The sequence below is a fragment of the Acinonyx jubatus genome, chromosome B4 (assembly GCF_027475565.1).
Source record: "Acinonyx jubatus isolate Ajub_Pintada_27869175 chromosome B4, VMU_Ajub_asm_v1.0, whole genome shotgun sequence".
NCBI lineage: Eukaryota > Metazoa > Chordata > Mammalia > Carnivora > Felidae > Acinonyx > Acinonyx jubatus.
In genome coordinates this window covers 125,456,999-125,473,471 of record NC_069387.1, presented here as the reverse complement: position 1 = coordinate 125,473,471, position 16,473 = coordinate 125,456,999, and the positions used below count along the sequence as shown (strand labels likewise).

General features: G+C 45.2%; 1 protein-coding gene and 1 long non-coding RNA gene across 2 annotated transcripts in view; one reads left to right on the top strand and one right to left on the bottom strand.

Annotated features, from left to right (window-relative positions):
• LOC113602752 (uncharacterized) overlaps nt 1-14,037 on the bottom strand; it is a 52,576-nt gene extending 38,539 nt beyond the window's left edge. Inside the window, exons 1-2 of the long non-coding RNA XR_008300483.1 lie at nt 13,813-14,037; nt 3,474-3,614 (exon numbers count right to left, since the gene is read on the bottom strand). This is a non-coding gene — a long non-coding RNA (uncharacterized LOC113602752). The remainder of the gene's footprint in view (nt 1-3,473; nt 3,615-13,812) is intronic.
• An 82-nt stretch (nt 14,038-14,119) lies between these two features.
• SYN3 (synapsin III) overlaps nt 14,120-16,473 on the top strand; it is a 464,763-nt gene continuing 462,409 nt past the window's right edge. Inside the window, exon 1 of the mRNA XM_027070900.2 lies at nt 14,120-14,257. The gene's annotated coding sequence lies outside the window, so the exon portion shown is untranslated. The remainder of the gene's footprint in view (nt 14,258-16,473) is intronic.

Genomic DNA, 16,473 nt, shown 5'->3' with positions numbered 1-16,473 from the left:
CTCTCTGATCCTGGATTTACACATCAGTAAAATGTGGACAATATCAACAACCATCTTATGAGGATGTTATGACATTGAAAATTTTAATAGGTATAAAGCATTTAGAACAGTATCTGACACATAATAGGGGCTCAATAAATGTCACAAGATAGAGAACATGCCAACCAGACATAAAGTAGCTAGGCCCTTCGAGTAGGTACCCCCTTTACTAACTTCCCAGACAGAAGACTAAAGACAGGATTTTTTTTTCTCTTCTGTAGATCTGCTTATTATGAAACCATATCTTATTTTTCATTTACATATTTTTCTTAAGGCCATTTTGTGCAGTTGATAACTGTGATCATCAGTATGGGGGAGATCTCATCAGAGATATTTTATTCTACATCACAAGGATGTGTGAAGGAGTGAATTCTATGGAAGGAAAGGAAAGGAAAGGTGGGAGGCAGTCTGAGTGAAGGAGCAAGAGGCCCAGGCATTAAAGAAAAGTGAGGAAGAAGGCTTGAAACAAAGCTTTGTCCTCTCCTCCTAACATTTACAAATGCTAACCTCAACCTTGGTTGATTCAGCCAGCTTACCATGCCTTCTTGTTGACATGAGTTCACAGCACAGAAACATAATAGGAATAGCTTGAATGAGCTTGTTTATGATGAGAAGGGGAGAGAGACACAGTAAGGAAGCCTCTAGTTAGGAGAGACAGGAGGTCCAAATGTCCTCAAGCTCTGTGGGACAATTATAGGAATACCATAGGAATATCATTACAGTGGCTGTCTATGGGACTATGATCTGTAGTACAGATGATACCCCCAAACACACATGTGAAAGACACAGGATTTATCAGCATGTCTAGGTTCCCAGCCTCTATATGCTCTACATCACCCCCATTCAAACCCTTTTGTTTTTTTTTTTTTTACTCTTCAGCAATTAGTTGAGTTTTGGCCTACTATTCCTGTTATTAGGGTTTTATGACACAAGTTCAGAAGAATTGAAAGAATGTGAATGGAGAGACAGGTCTAGAGATCCAAAAGGAAGGAAAAGAGAAAAAAAACTATAAAAGCCATAAGGGCTGGGTGTTAGGGTCTGAGGCATTTCATGAGAATGGATTCTGGAGCACCCATGGGGATGAGACAGAATGGAGAGGAGGATTGAAGGGGATCTTAGAGAGTTGCTCTAGGTTGTAAAATGGACTCCTTTTATTGGTCCTCAAGAGGGCCAAGTCTCATTTAAAATTCCTTTAAAACTCCTTCTGATTTCAAAAATATGACTTTATTTAGAGATTAACCCATGGTCCAGTAATCAGGGTTATTTACGGGCAAACTTCAGTCTAGAACTTCACTCCCACTCACTAAAGACGTGGGTTGGGACACGCAAGCCCCTTTATTCCATTAAAGGCAAACCACTTTGCTCTTCTAAAGAAAGACTTGTTGGTGGGGGCACCAGGGTGGCTCAGTCAGTTGAGTGTCCGACTTCGGCTCAGGTCATGAACTCAGGGTTCATGGGTTCGAGCCCCATGTCAGGCTCTGTGCTGACAGCTCAGAGCCTGGAGCCTGCTTCAGATTCTATGTCTCCCTCTCTCTCTGCCCCTCCCTGCTTGCACTCTGTCTCTCTCCCTCTCAAAAATAAATATACATTCAAAATTTTGAAAAAAAAATTGTTGGTGAAGGCAAGTGAGAAAATATCAGCAAGTTTTATTTAAACTTTGGGAATAACGTTTAAAGGGAATAAAACAAATCCTCAGTCTTTTCTTGAGCAGAAGGAGGAGGCATTTTGCTACCACCTTTAACTCCTAAGGGGAAGAAAAGCCAGTCAATAGATGACCTGTTTAAATTGGATGAGAGTTGACATGATGCTTACATCATCAGGGAAATTAACAACTCGAAGAATAGGAAACGCATATCCCTTGAGACAGTTGCAAGAAAAATTGCTCAGAAATGTCTGTGCTGGGGACTCACGGGGAGTGCAGCTGGAACAGAAGCCAGACCTGGAGTTTCCTAGACCAGTGTGTGACAACCAGGATAGTGAACAGCCTTCACTGGCACAAGCAGGGCCCAAAAGAATGAAAAAGGATCTGGGGTTACAAATTGTGGTCTGGGATGGTGAACTTAGAGCTGGGCAGAGAGAATCAGAGCTGACTTCCTGAGAGGAGAAGGCTGTGCTTGGCTAGGAAGCAGTCCATCACCCAGCAAACCTTAGCCCAGCACCTGCTAGTCAGATTACATATCAGAATCTCTAGGGACTATCTTTAGAAATGCACATTCCTGCACCTTACCTGTGGAGACCCTGATTAAGAAGATCTCAGATGAGGCCTGGGCATGATTTTTCATTTTCACATAATTCTGGTGAAACTTACTCATATGCCAAAATTTCAGAACTGCCAGTTAAGGCAATCACAACTATTCCCTTTCTAACCAGACCATTAAAGCAATGATTCCACTTGTCACAAACTAGTCAATCAGGGACTTTTTTTTTGTTTTCATTTCCATAGTAAACTCTTTTCAGGACAAAATGAAGAAAAGTCTCACAATCTCTCCTAAAAGACCATGCAATCTTCTCTTCCTCCTCCCTTCTTCTTCCTCCTCCTCCTTCTGCTGCCTCCCATCCTCCTCCTCCTTCTTTTTAATTTCACACCAAAAACAAAATAGAGCTATAACGTGTACACAACCTACATCAAAACATAAATAGGTTTTGCCACATAGCTGTCTTCAAGCAGCTTTTGAGAGACAATCATGTAGACTCAGGAATGCATGAGGGAGTCATGAGTGCTTCAGAAAGAGTACTGAGAGGCGGAAACAAGAAGCAAACATCTCACTCAGTGTTTAGAGATGGTTCCCATTAGGATTTGGGCTATAAAGGACCCATAGCACTCCAAGCTCAATTCAGAGGATTCTAGCAGGATCAGGAAAGGCAAGGTGGTGGCTCAGGGGCAATGAGACCAGGGGCTTTGAGGACCCAAGTGGCAAGAGTCAGGAACAGCCAGTGTCCGAAGGTTGGGGCCTTGATGTCAGCTGGCCAATCAAAGACACATCATCTGTGATTGACAGCACAGTGCTTCCCAAATACTAGCCCCTGGACATCAGAAGTAGCCAAGGAACTAGCTTAAAATACAGATTCCCAGGCCTCACCCCATTATGATCCTTGCCACTTTCTGTCTTATTTATGGTAATCATCTGCTCAGTCCATAAACATGTATAAAGTGCCTACTACATGCTCACTAGTCTCCTAACTGCATGACAACAGGAAATGCATCTGATTTGCTCAGCCTCCATGGCTAGTACAGTGCCTAACTAAAAACAACATCCGTTCATTCAAAAAAATGCATGGAAGTGCTTACTATCTGCCAAGCTGAGCTAGGCACTGGGCCACAATGATTAATAAGTATGCTCGCTATACCAGGTCCAGTGGGGGAGACAGCCCAGCAGTCAATAAGTCACATCAACTTGACAAGTGCTTGAACAATACACATCGATATTTCTTACCTTCTGAATCTACCCCACACAGGAGCCAAGGAGATTATCCTAAAACACAAATCCAGCCATGATACTGCTTGAAGAAAGTCAATAGTTCCCCTACGATTCCTCTTCCCAAAGAAGGTCTGTAGACTCCACGTAGACAGATGTCTGGAAAGGAAGTTTTCATGGTCAAATAACTGTGGAAGACTCTGGGATAAATTAAGTTAAATGAATCAAGTTTATTTTTTTAAGTTTATTTATTTTGAGAGAGAGAGAGAGAGCTCGCATAAGTGGAGAGGGGCAGAGAGACAGGGAATCCCAAGCAGGCTCCACACTGACAGCACGGAGCCCAGTGCAGGGCTTGAACCCACGAACCATGAGATCATGACCTGAGCCTAAACCAAGAGTCTGACGTTCAACTGACTAAGCCACCCTGGCGTCCCTGAATCAAATTTTTTTAATAAAGGATTATGATACTAATGAGTCTTCTAAATCTCTAAAAGAGGGGATAAGTAAAAAAAAGGGGGGGAAGTAATATTCAGCACATTATCATTCTTAGTTGACTGTGGCCCTTTTTGGGCACATCTTAAATAACTGGTGCTTAGAGAACAGACTTTGGGAAATTCCGGCTGGCCACATCATGCCCAACATTCGCATTATGTGTCATAGGGTTCCCCATGACCTCCTGCACAAGCCTCTGCTTCCTGCTCTGGTTCCTGCACTTTACTAAAACCAAACTCCCTCTTACTTCTAAGACTTTATGCGTGTTGCCTGCCCCCCAACACACACACACACGCACGCGCACACACACACACACACACACACACACACACACACACACATTCTTCAAGCCCTGGAACATCCTTCAGGGCACACAGAATTTGCCTGAAGACAATACATGTCCTTGAAGAGTCAGCTCAGACATCAGTTCCACCAGAAGTTTCTGCTGTTCAGCTGCTTCTTCTGTATGTCCTCAGAGTCCTCTCTCATGATTCCCACACAGCACTCAGTGTGCTATGTGATCATGGTCCTGCTAGACCATGAGTTTCTGAAGGGAAGGAGTCTTTATAAGGTTTTGTTTCTCTCCTATACCAGAATTTCTCAACCTTGGCACACTGGACATTGGAGCTGGGTAATTCTTTGTTGTGAGAGGCTGTCCTGGACACTGTAGGATGTTTAGTGGCATCCTTTGCCTCTATCCATTAGATGCCAGTAGCCTCGCTGTCACTTCACCCTCTTCCCCCAAGTCACAAGAATCAAAGATGTCTCCAGACATTGTCGATATTTCCTGGAAGAACAAAACCATCCCTAGCTGAGAACGACTGTTCTATACCTAGTGCGGTGCCTGGCACTCATGAAACAAATATTTACTGAACATGTACCCCCTGTCAGGCCTTTTCCAGACACAGGTAATAATACAACTGTGAACAAAACACTTGCCCCACCTTTAAGCTGCAGGAGTCGAGAAGTAAACGGACATGATTACAATTGTAATAATAAACATAGTTCTATGATGGCTGAGAAAGACTTGTCTATTTTGTTCATTTTTATACCTCCCAGCTCCTAGGACATTACCTAGTACATCCTGAGAGCTCAAATAAATATTTGTTGCTGAATCCTATTATCTAAAATTTACAGAGCACTTACTATGTGCCAGAAACTGTTCTAAACATTTTATGTATATTAAATTATTTTAGCTCCATAATGAGCCTATGAGGGTCTATTACTATACTCATTTATAGATAAGCAAACTAAAGCATAGACATTTTAAATCACTTGGCAATGATCATGTAATGAGTGCAAGGCAGGGTCAAGGCTTGAACTCTGGCAAGGTGCCTGGTTCCAGAGTCCAAGCTCAAGTGCCCCACATGTTTTTACCAAGGATGACCAATACTTATGGAAACTTCCTTTGGACAGGCTTAACAACAACACAATCGAGTTATTTCTTTTATCTCATCCTTAGCACCATGTTATTTGAGAAAACTTGAAGCACAGAAAGGTTAAATAACCTGAATTCTCCCATAAATGGTAAGTGCCTGAGCTGACTTTTATGCTCTGACTGTGGGACCTGTGCCCTTAACCACTATGCTATACTGCCCTAAATATGGAAGCATAATAAGCATAACTGTTAGATGACTGAGCAATGGTCTACATGCCTTCTGCATCCCCCACACCACTACACAGAGAGCCTAATATATAGATGGTGCCCCATTAATGATTTTTAAATGAGGACAGTAAAGTATAAGGGATGGAACACTTGGTTAGGGATCAGATCTGACTTGTCCTGATTCTGCCTTGGAGTTGCTGTGCGACCTTGAAGACTTGACTCCTACACAACCAGGCCCCCACTTAGCTACCTAAAATGGGAGGTTTCAAATTTCCAGAGTTCCCTTCAGCTCTGATGCTGATTCCAGCAGCCATAGTCCTGAGTGAACCCAGAGAGCCCTCTTTCCATCACCGAGGCCAACCAGGTAAAACTCCTCCCCTGACCGTCCTGATTGGTTTGCTCACCTCCTGATGCAGGTGCTGTTTTGGTTGCCTGGTAACATGATGATGGAGAGTGCCAGTTCCCAGAGGAGAAATGAATGAATGATTAGAGATATTCACACCAGGAGCAGTGGCCACAGCCAGAGAAGCACATTGTAGATTTCATAACTCCACCTGTCTGGAATGTGCTTTTCATATAATGCTGACACAGCAGCCTCATGGGGAATCTGGAGGTGGCAAAAATCCTTATGCATGGTCCTATCTGCCCATAAGGACGTGACCCTATCACATAAATCATAAGCACAGAAGTGTATTTTAGTATCACTAATAAAAGATCTCCCTCTGCTCTCTTCCATGTAAAAAACTACTGTTTCCTGTGCTCCACCTGCCTTTAAATGTACATCTAGGTTCTGGATTACTGGACAGGTTGTATACAGTAGAACTGATCCCCATGATCACTCTGAAAAACAGAACTGAAGTTCAGCAGATAGGGAATCCTTCAAAAAACTTAAGAGCAATGCTTCTGAAATAATGTAGATCTGGGTTTAATTCCTGGTTTTGCTACTATAAACTGTGCAACTTTGAGTTAGTTTCTTAGCTCCTCTGAGACTTAGTTTCTCCATCTGTAAATTGGGGATATTAATACCTATCTCAAAGTGTCATTGAAAGAACTAAGTAAGATATTAGAGGTTGAAGCACCAAACCAGATGCTGGTACATGTGCACACAACTTTTACCATTATTATTGTTACTGTTTAGGGTCACACACCACTTAAATGATAAAGCTGGGGTTTGAATACAGGTCTCTGGTAATGCCAAGGCCAACTTTTGTTATTATTACTTCATTCCTTCCCTGAAAGGAAAAGCCATAAGCATGCATTCTTTCAGCAAATACTTATGAGCCCCTATGTGATGGTGCTGAAAATGATACCTAACTCTTACACAGCAGTTTTTAGATCAAGCTGTGTTTTTGCATGGATCCTCTCACTTAATATGATGGTCATTTCCCTGATGTCTGGATGGAGATCGTTTTGGAGAAGGCAGTGGTCTGTCAATGGTAGAAGTTAAACTCTACTCTTTTCTCAGGAGCTCGAAAGCCAGGAGGGGGAGCCCCATCCCCCAGGGCAGTGGAGCCAGCCCAAGGGCATGCTGGCAAAGGGCAATGAGTTACCAGCTTAGGTCCCTGATCCCGTATGTACGAGATATGGGATCTTAGCAGGTTCATGTACCACTGTAGGCCTCAGTTTTAATAATCTGTAAAATGGGAATGTGTTTATTATGCTTACTTCTCAGAGTTGTTGGGATAATTCAGTAAGCGGATGACTGCAGAATGCTCAGCCCAGTGCTCCCCATGGCAGCTGCCACAATGATGATGGCGATCACTATGCCATCCAGAGGCCTGCCTGTACTATGGGTACCTGCCGGGGAAGATGGGCCTAGGTGGAATGCCACAGCCAGCCCCTAATCTCTAAGGGTCAGAGGAAAGAGAAGAAAGTGAAAGAGGGAGGAGAAAAGGACCACACTTTACTGTCTTTATAGCTGACTTTGAGAAGACAGGGACAGAGGTGGATGCCACACACAGTGGATGCTGTTGTAAAACCCATGGTCCAATAAAGCAGCTATAGTCTGGGACAAATAAGATAGAGACCAGTAGTGCTTAAGGCTGGGCTCCACACCTCCGGGGCACACTCCCTCATAACCCGGGGATCAAGGGGTCTGCTCATTGTCTGAGCTCTAAGTGGTAAGATTTATGTGTTTCTTTTTTGGGAAATCTAAGAGTTGATCATTTCAATGCAAATAAAATGGGGAACACTTGAAGAACACTTATTATATACCAGGTACTGCCCTAATTTATATGTTTGAATAGATTTCATCCTCATGCAACTCCCGAAAGTAATTATTATTATTACCCTCCTTGGGTAGATAAGGAACCTAGGCAAACAGCTTGCCCAAAGTCAAAAACTAAGAAGTAGCAGAACAAGGATTCAAACACGGTATAGTTACAGCTTTCATGTTCTCAACAGCTACAGTTATTGCCTTCCCATGTAGTTAAAGGGGAAAAAAATCCATTCTCAGTGTGGCCTGGCTATTCCTCTGGTGATTGAGCTCGGCTGAAATGACCAGGGTCTGTTTAGAGGCCAACCGATGCAGCGTCATTATTATGTGGGATTTAAGATGGAAGGAAAATGACCTGGAAGGGGTAGGTTCTTTGTTGTGTTCCTGTGCAGACAGAATCCAGACCCTCAAAGTGGTAGAAATGGAGAGCAAGGGCGATTTTAATCTAAAAAATAAAAAAATAAGAAAAAATAAAAAGTGGGTTTCCGAATTCCATGCTGGTTCTAAGTCAAATGCAACTAATATTGAAGTTATGGTGATGGTCAGGCACTTTCATGTTTAAGCCTCACAACTGTCCTGCAAAGATAGTTCTATTACCTTATTTTATAGCGGAAGCACCCGAAGCTTGGAGAAGTGAAGAGGCCAGTCCAAGACCTCACAACCAGACAGGAAGCTGTGGATGTAGGACTCAAAATCAGCTCAGCAGTGCTCAACCTTGACTACACAATGATGTCACCTGGGATGCTGACAAAATATATACCTACTAGTGAGAATATATGCCAAAATATATACCAGCAGTGAGAACTACTGCCTCGGTGTTTTCATTGCCCACTCCAGTGGACCTGGCACTCTTTCTGCCCTACTACAGCTGCTTCCCAGTAAGTTGTGGTGAGGGCAAATGTATTAGAACACTACCTTGAAAGTGACTTGATCAGCTAAAACCTTCAAGCACCCTTAATTGCAAAGGAACACCCAGTGACATCTGCCTCCCCTTAAGGGGTACTCCAAAGATTTGGAAACTTATTTTTCTGGTTACCATGACAATTTTTTGCAACGTCAGCAAAAATGTTCTGTGCTACAAACAAGCAACCATAAAACCACTCAAAATCTTTAGCTCAGAATCCACCTCAGCTCCAGATCATGCCATGCCCCTTCTGAGCATTTACCTACGGATTCTAGAAAAGAACTGTAGATGTTACAGCATTCTAAGCACTCCCCTCATTTTACTAGGTAGGGCTCAGAGATGAACTGAATTGCCTCATGTCAGGAAGTAGATTAATATTTTCAGCTTTTCTTTTATTCTATACCCCACCTCCTCATCTTTCTAAGATGTTTTTTAATCCAAAGATGAAATTTATGAAACAAAAAAGTTCTCTCACTTTTACTTTTTTAAAATTTCTTATAAGTCAAATTTATTTTTTAATGCTTTTTAATTAATTTATTTAAAAATAAAAATTGTATCTATTTAAGGCATAGAACACGATTATTTGCATATACATAGTGAAATGATTACTACATCAACCCTTTTTGGATAGATTCCAGAGACCTTTTATTCTTGCACATGTTAAGACTTTGTGTCTTAACCCTCGCAGGCTAATTTGCCCTTGTACCCCCTAATCAATCTTTAATTATAGCAATTCATCTTTGTGCAGATTTTAGGCTCCCTGATAGGTAGAGAGGAGGAAATATTGCAAGATCTTTCTTGTGAGCTTAAAACTCTTGCCATGGATGGATAACAAAATTAACTTTGCCCTTGTTGGCAACTGTGAAACTTTCCTGACTCAGGACCTAGGTTCCCACGGCAGCTCTGTCATTCACCAGCTGTGTTATGTGACACGAAGCTGTGCGTGTTAAAAGCAAATATGGCTTTTGTTGTCAGACAGAATTTTGAGTTCCCACCTCAACTATGTATCATCTAAGTGACTTTGTACAAGTCTGTTTCTTTCCCTATGAAATGGGAATAACATCTCTTTTAAAAAAAAATTTTTTTTAATATTTATTTATTTTTGAGAGAGACAGCACGAGAGGCAGAGGGGCAGAGAGAGGAGGAGACACAGAATCTGAAGCAGGCTCCAGGCTCCAAGCTGTCAGCACAGAGCCGGATGTGGGGCTTGAACTCAGAGAGTGCAAGATCATGACCTGAGCTGAAGTCAGTGGCTTAACCAACTGAGCCACCCAGGCGCCCCGGGAATAACATCTCTTTAACAGTGTAGGCCCGTGGGTATGAAAAGCAGTTAGCACAGTGCCTGGTCACAAAAAGTATTCAATAAATGATAGCTACTATTACTCTAATCCATGAATACTATCTAATCTGCCTACCTCACAGGAGGGTATATGAAATGAGGGACTTTGCAAACTATAGAATTTACATAAAAAGGACTTATTGCTACAGTTGTTTTGTTATTATAAGAACTTGCTCATCTTTTTTTAGATGAGAATAGCAGATCTGAGTTCTTCTTATCAAAAATAAATATATTTTTTAGCCTCCACCACCACCACTCTGTGGGTTTGGATTTCTTACTGAGTTGTAAGACAATGTGTACACCTGTCACTGTGGGTGCATCCATATGCACGCAAATTCCTGAGCTGAATTGTTCCCCAGGGAAAAGATCCTATGACAATATATTTCTTTCCTTCCTGGACCCATTGGGAGGATTCTTGGTTAAAAGCAAGAGAAATAATGTAAGCTATTTAACACAAGAAGGGAATTTAGCAGAGATGGACGATTCACAAAATAAAATTAGATGGGGGACAGGGATGGCATGAAGGATCAAGTTTGCGAAATGGGCAGAAATCAAAGGAATCTAGAGATGTGCCAACAAGATTCAGGACTAAACAGGAATCACTGGTCCAGCCTCCTTAGGCTGCTGCTGCTGCTGCTGCTGCTACTGCTGTCATCATTAGTCTGATCAATCTCGTGGTCAATCTCTCTCTATCCTTATCACTTTCTGGAGAGACAAAGTCCCAGGAGTGAAGATCTAACTGGCCCAACTCAGGTGACATCCCTCCCTCAAGTATTTTTGGGGACTAGGAGTTAGCAAGTTTTTGAAGGATCTGGTCCTGGGAATTTCCAGGTCTCCCCACCGTGAAAAACTCCCCCCAAAGAAATGTGGAGGCATAAATACAAATATCTTCTAGGAAGCCATCTTTGGTCCAGCTCTCATTTCATTGATGAAGAAGGTTCAGAGAGGTTATCCCATGACCAGGTGTCAAGTCTTCTGACTTGCAACCCCACATTCACTCTCACATAAAAGTCAGAAATTGATAAAGTCGTGAGCTGTTTCTCCAGCTTTAAACACTATCTCAGGGCGGGGACAAAAGGGACTGACTATGGAGAGTCATTATCTGTTTCCAGGCTCTTTTCATTGCATAAGCTCAGCACATAAGAATAAATAATTCTGGAATGCAGCTGACCTCCAATACATGACGGGAGAATCTCATTACTGCTAAACCCTTGATGATGAATATAGAGAACTGGCTATGATACATTGAATTTTCAATAGAAACCACTAAGCACTTCTGCATCTAACTGCCTTTTATCCCACTTATTCACAGTGCAATAAAAAATAATTTTCCATGCCATAATTTGCCTGGTTTCTCATCTACACTTTTATCCCACTAACCATTTCCTCTTTTCTTTCTTTGTTTAAAACTGATACTAGTAAAGGTTTTTGAATTTATAGGCCTAGACAAGAACATCCTTTCCATTTTTCTCCAAGCAACTCTCCTGTGCACATTTGAAGGCCAATATTCTTTAAAACAACAACAACAAAAAAAACTACATATAAGTCCAAATCTTAGAGTTGAGAGAAGTCAGAGCTGTTCTCTGACCTCATTTCACAGGTAGGGGAGACAGAAGCTTAGAAAGGATATTCCAGGGTGGGTAGAGGCAGCGATGGGGCAAAAATCCATGCAGGGTTTATGAGCTGAGATTTCCTTGATCTTCTTCATCTTCTTATGTCCACTACTGTCATTATCCATGTCTGAATAGAAACTCAGGAAGGTCTGAGGTACTGCCTGATCCAGAGGTGGAAAGTAGTAGCCAAAGGGGCAAATCCTGTCTATGCATGGGTTTGATTTTGCTCAACAATCTTGGTTCACACAGTCCTTTACATTTTTTTTTTAATTAATCGCCAACATTTAAACACTTGGAGATGTAACATAATCTGAATTTTTCTTAATGAAAATTTAATGAAAATCAGATCATCTGGCAACTCAGGGTCCCTACTGCTATACGGCAAACATGAGTTGTTAAGTAACAGCCTGCCCCCTTAGGCAGGTCTACACACACCTCAGTGCACCACAGTCTCTACCCCGCCCTGTTCTATCACACCCTGCCAACTTCACTCATTACATTATTGCCCGTCCCCAACAGTATTAAAGTTTGTGACTCCTGAGCCAGTTTTCCTCCCTTGGTTACTGAAGTCGGGTTACTCCCTCTTATTGACTGAAGTCACTTACTAAGGGCCATGCAGTAAGCAGAGCAGTTGGAAGACAAACTTCCAAGGGCTCTCAGTCCTTGGCTCCGCTTTCTTCTCACATTAGGTGGTCTCATATGGTCCCAGGTCAGAACACTCCCCAGTGCATATCTCCAGCCCCAGGCTCACATCTGTGCTTTCTACTTGGGTAACCAGCCCTCACTTTGGGCAAGTTGCTCAATCTTTTAGTGCCTTCATTTCCTCCACTGTGATACAGGGACAATGAGAGTCCTTTTCCACCACACAGTTACTATAAGAATTATGTATACAATTGGTTAATATATGTAAAACAATTTGAAGAGAACCTGGTACAGTTGTTGTAGCTTGCCTAATGGGTTTCTCAAATGTCCATGGTGGAGCCTTTATTTCCATTCTGCTTCCAACCTGTCCCTTCCTAGTCTTTCCCCATGTTGGTAAGGGCACCATTATCTCAAGGATGGCTCAAGGTGGGCACCTGGGAGTCATTCTTTATTCATCTGTTTTCCACATTTCTTAAAACCAACTCATCACCAAGGCTTTCCATGGTATTCTAAAAATGTATTTCAGTTGGTCCACTCTCCCTATCTCCACTGTCACCACCTTGGTCTAAGTCACCATCATCTCTTGCCTGGACTCCTGCAGTAGACTCAAGTTACACACTGAACTATGCATCCCCCCCACCCCCCCCTCATATGTTGAAGCCCTAACCCATGACAAGATGGTATTTGGAGACAGAGCCTTTGGTGATTTAGGTGAAGTCCTGCAGGTGGGGACCTCATGATGGGGCTCCTGTCCTTCTAAGAAGAGACAGGAGAGAACTTGCTCTCCTTCTCCCTGCCTTATGAGGACACGGGGAGAAGGCAGTCATCTACAAGCCAGGAAGACAGCTCCCACCAGAAGCAGGCCACGCTGGCACCTTGACCTTCACGTCCAGAACTATGAGAAAATAAATGTCTATTGTTTAAGCCAACCAGTCTATGGTATTTGGTTATGGCAGCGTGAGCCGACTAAGACACCTCCTAACTGGTCTCGCTGCTATTTCATTCTCTCTTCCAAAATCTATTCTCCACACAAGCAACAGTGGTCTTTTAAACATGTCGTAGCCTCCCTTCGATGGCTTATTTTTGTTTTGTCCTTATAACGAACCGAAGCTATTCAGGCTGCCCCCCACCTCCCACCCCTCCGGGTTCTGGGGAAATCGGCCCCACGCACTCTCTCCAGCCTAGCGCACCTCTTCCTTGCTCAGCACTCTGGGCTATCCTAGTCTCCACTTGTGGCCTCAGAATCACGGTGCATCTACTGCCCCCTGCCGGCGATGCTCTCCTTCCAGTCCTGGAATCCCTTTTCTCCTTCAACTCTGTTCAACTATCACCTCCCCAAGTGGCCGCAAGAAACCCTCCTATTTACAACGTCCCAAGGCCCCTTTCTTATTTAAAATCACCTCTCCCTCCCATAACAATCTGACATACCTTCTTCGTGTACCTTCATTAAACCTGCCCCCATCCCGACTCCACGCAAACTACAGGAGGGCGACAGACTTTGTCTGGTTCCTGTTGCACCCCCCGCGCCGAGTGACCGGCACAGTACCTGAGACGCGAGCAGACAGTGAGGCAGGGTTTCTCTGAGGCGCCTCCTGAAGTCCTGGAAGGTCAGGTGCCTTGCTCAAAGCTGGCTTCCAAGGACGCTGCACTCTTCGCACTCCCCAAGGGGCGTAGAGACGCTTTTGGGATCGGGAATGATCACTGCACTCGGCTGCCCGAGCCGGGGGAGAGCTCAGAGTCAGGAAGCAACTTTCCCGCGTGGAGACGTGAGGGGCGCCGTGGTGGGAGGCGCGGGGCGGGGCCCCAGGGGGCGGGGCCTGGCCGTCCGAGCCAATGGGGTGGTGCGGCGCGGCGGGGAGGCCGGGCGGCGGAGGGGAGACGCTGGAGCGCGGCCGGGTGCGGAGGCTGAGCTCGCGGACCCGGAGCGTATCCGCAGGCGGGCCCCGCGGCCGAGGCACTCCCCTGGCGCGGGTTTCCTGGCGGCTCGCACGGTAAGGGGAGCGCCGTCGCGAAGTAGACTTTGTGGGGTTTCCGGAAGCTGGGAGCCCCCCCCCCCAGTCCCCGCCCGCGGCCCCTCAGACGGGGCTGCCGGTGGCGTCCTCGTCCCCGGCGCGCCGGCCCTGTGCCCGTGGGGTGCGGGCGCGCGGAGGGCCCGGGAGGGAGGCGACAAGCCGCCGCGCCACTCTCCCTCCACAGGCTGCCGCAGCCCGGCCCCGGCCCGACCCTGCGACGGACAGGTCGGCGCGCGGGAAATGCCGGGGGCCCGGGAGCCCCCGGCCGGACATGCGCTCGACCCAGGTCTTCAGACCCCTCAGGACCTGTTGGCCTGGGGCCAGGGGTCAGATTTGTCACGCCATTGCCTTTTTCCAGTCTTTCTGAGGCGCAGGAAGAAACCTCCGAGCGGCTCCCTGGCCGAGCTCGCAGCGGGCACTAGCCTTGATGCCGCGCCCCGTGTTTATTCAGCATTTATCGGCTCCCCCGCCGTGTGCCAGGCACTGTGCTGAGCCCTGGTGGCACGAAGACGGGCCTTGGAGGGGCTCCTGGGGCCAAGAAGGACAGTAGGAGGAACAGTTTCCGAGCACCGTAGTACAGGGGACACGAGGTGTAGAGGAGGACGGCTTTGGAGCGGAGGCGACCTTTGAGTAGGGACTGGAGGAGGCGGAGGGTTTGCCCCGCTGAGAGCTGGGGGGAGGGGGCCAAGGGGGAGGGCTGCTGGGATAGCGGGAATTCCAGAGAGAGGTAAGGAAGCTGAAAATGTCTAGTATCCCATTAGATAATCACGAAGGACCAGGGCTTACTGTGGGTAGGAAATGAGCTGTCGGCATGGCGGGGGGCTAAACCATGCGCAGACCTTAAAATGCAGCCTTTGACTGTCTTGAATTTTGTCCTGGGTTGGAGTGCAGTGGAGGAATTCTGATCAGTGACCAGGTAACTCTGGCAGCTCTCTGGAAAATGGATGGAGACGGGAGCATCAGAGAGCCGGTAAGTTGTAGTTGCTATTCGGACTTGGCTGCAAATGCTCTGGGCCCGGAAAGCAGCCCCAACTAACCAGGAGCCCTGCTCCCTGGCCTCTGAACAAAGATTTGGGCCAGGAAATGTTGCCTCTGTGATACTTGCTTCTGCAACCTGCAGGTCATTTTTGTATTGTTTCAGGAGGCTTTGACCTCAACCTTGTCATCAGGCATGGACCCTGGAGGATTGGGAATGGTACCTCTCTCCTCCTCTTTCTGCCTTGCAGAGGCACAGTCCTGGCTGTTAGAGGCTGTAATAAAAAGCAAGGTGTCACTGGGGAGTCAGGCCAGAAAGTCACTTTAGCTGTGTGCTTTGGGGACATTAATCAATGTTTCTGAATGTCACTTTTCTGATTTAAAAGGAAATATCGTAACTACCTTTAGAAGATCAAATTCCCTGGTAAAAGACTCAGAGATTCTGAGGTTTGTGTGTAGGGGGACTTGGGGGGAGTCGTCTCACTGTCCAAGGGGGTGACAGGTGAGGAAAACAGGATTGGGCAGAGGGAAGGTAGATCTGTGATGCAATGCAAAAGAGGCCTTAGTTGATCCCCTGAGGCCTGGGGGCCAGGCCTTGGAAGCCCCATGTTGGCCAGCCAGTGGATGCAGGGAAGGGCATAACTTTGGTTGTCCCTTCAGCAAGACAGTTCCTGAAGAGGGACTCAGCCAACGGAACTGGCAGTAGGGCCCAGGGGAGGAAGGGGTGCCTCTGTCTTGGAGAGGGATTGAGAGCTGTCCCACAGCAGCTACCTCTGCAGGATGGGTTTGGGAAGTAAATGTGATAACTTGACAGAAACTGGTTTGCACTGAATCTGGTGCAGAGCAGGTATTTAAAAAGTGTTCATTTCTTTTGCCTTTAACCTTCTTGACTGCATCTGAAAGTAGATTTGGGAGTTAGAATTTGGTAAATAGGCTTTAGAGGAAAGGATCTTTAATACTAATAGCTACAATGACTACCACTTCCTGTTATTGAGTGCCTATTATCTATATGCATTCTCTCCTAGTTGTCTAGTGGTATTCTGAGTCAAGTACTTTAACTCTTGTTTTACAGTCAACCCAGTCTTTTTTCTAAAACCCAACAGAGTATGTGTCCTTTTGCCATAAAATAATAGCAATAACAACAAAAGCAGCAATCAAAATGATATGATTTTTTATAGTCTATAAGGTGATTTCTTTGGTGGTCTGATTAATTAATTAAT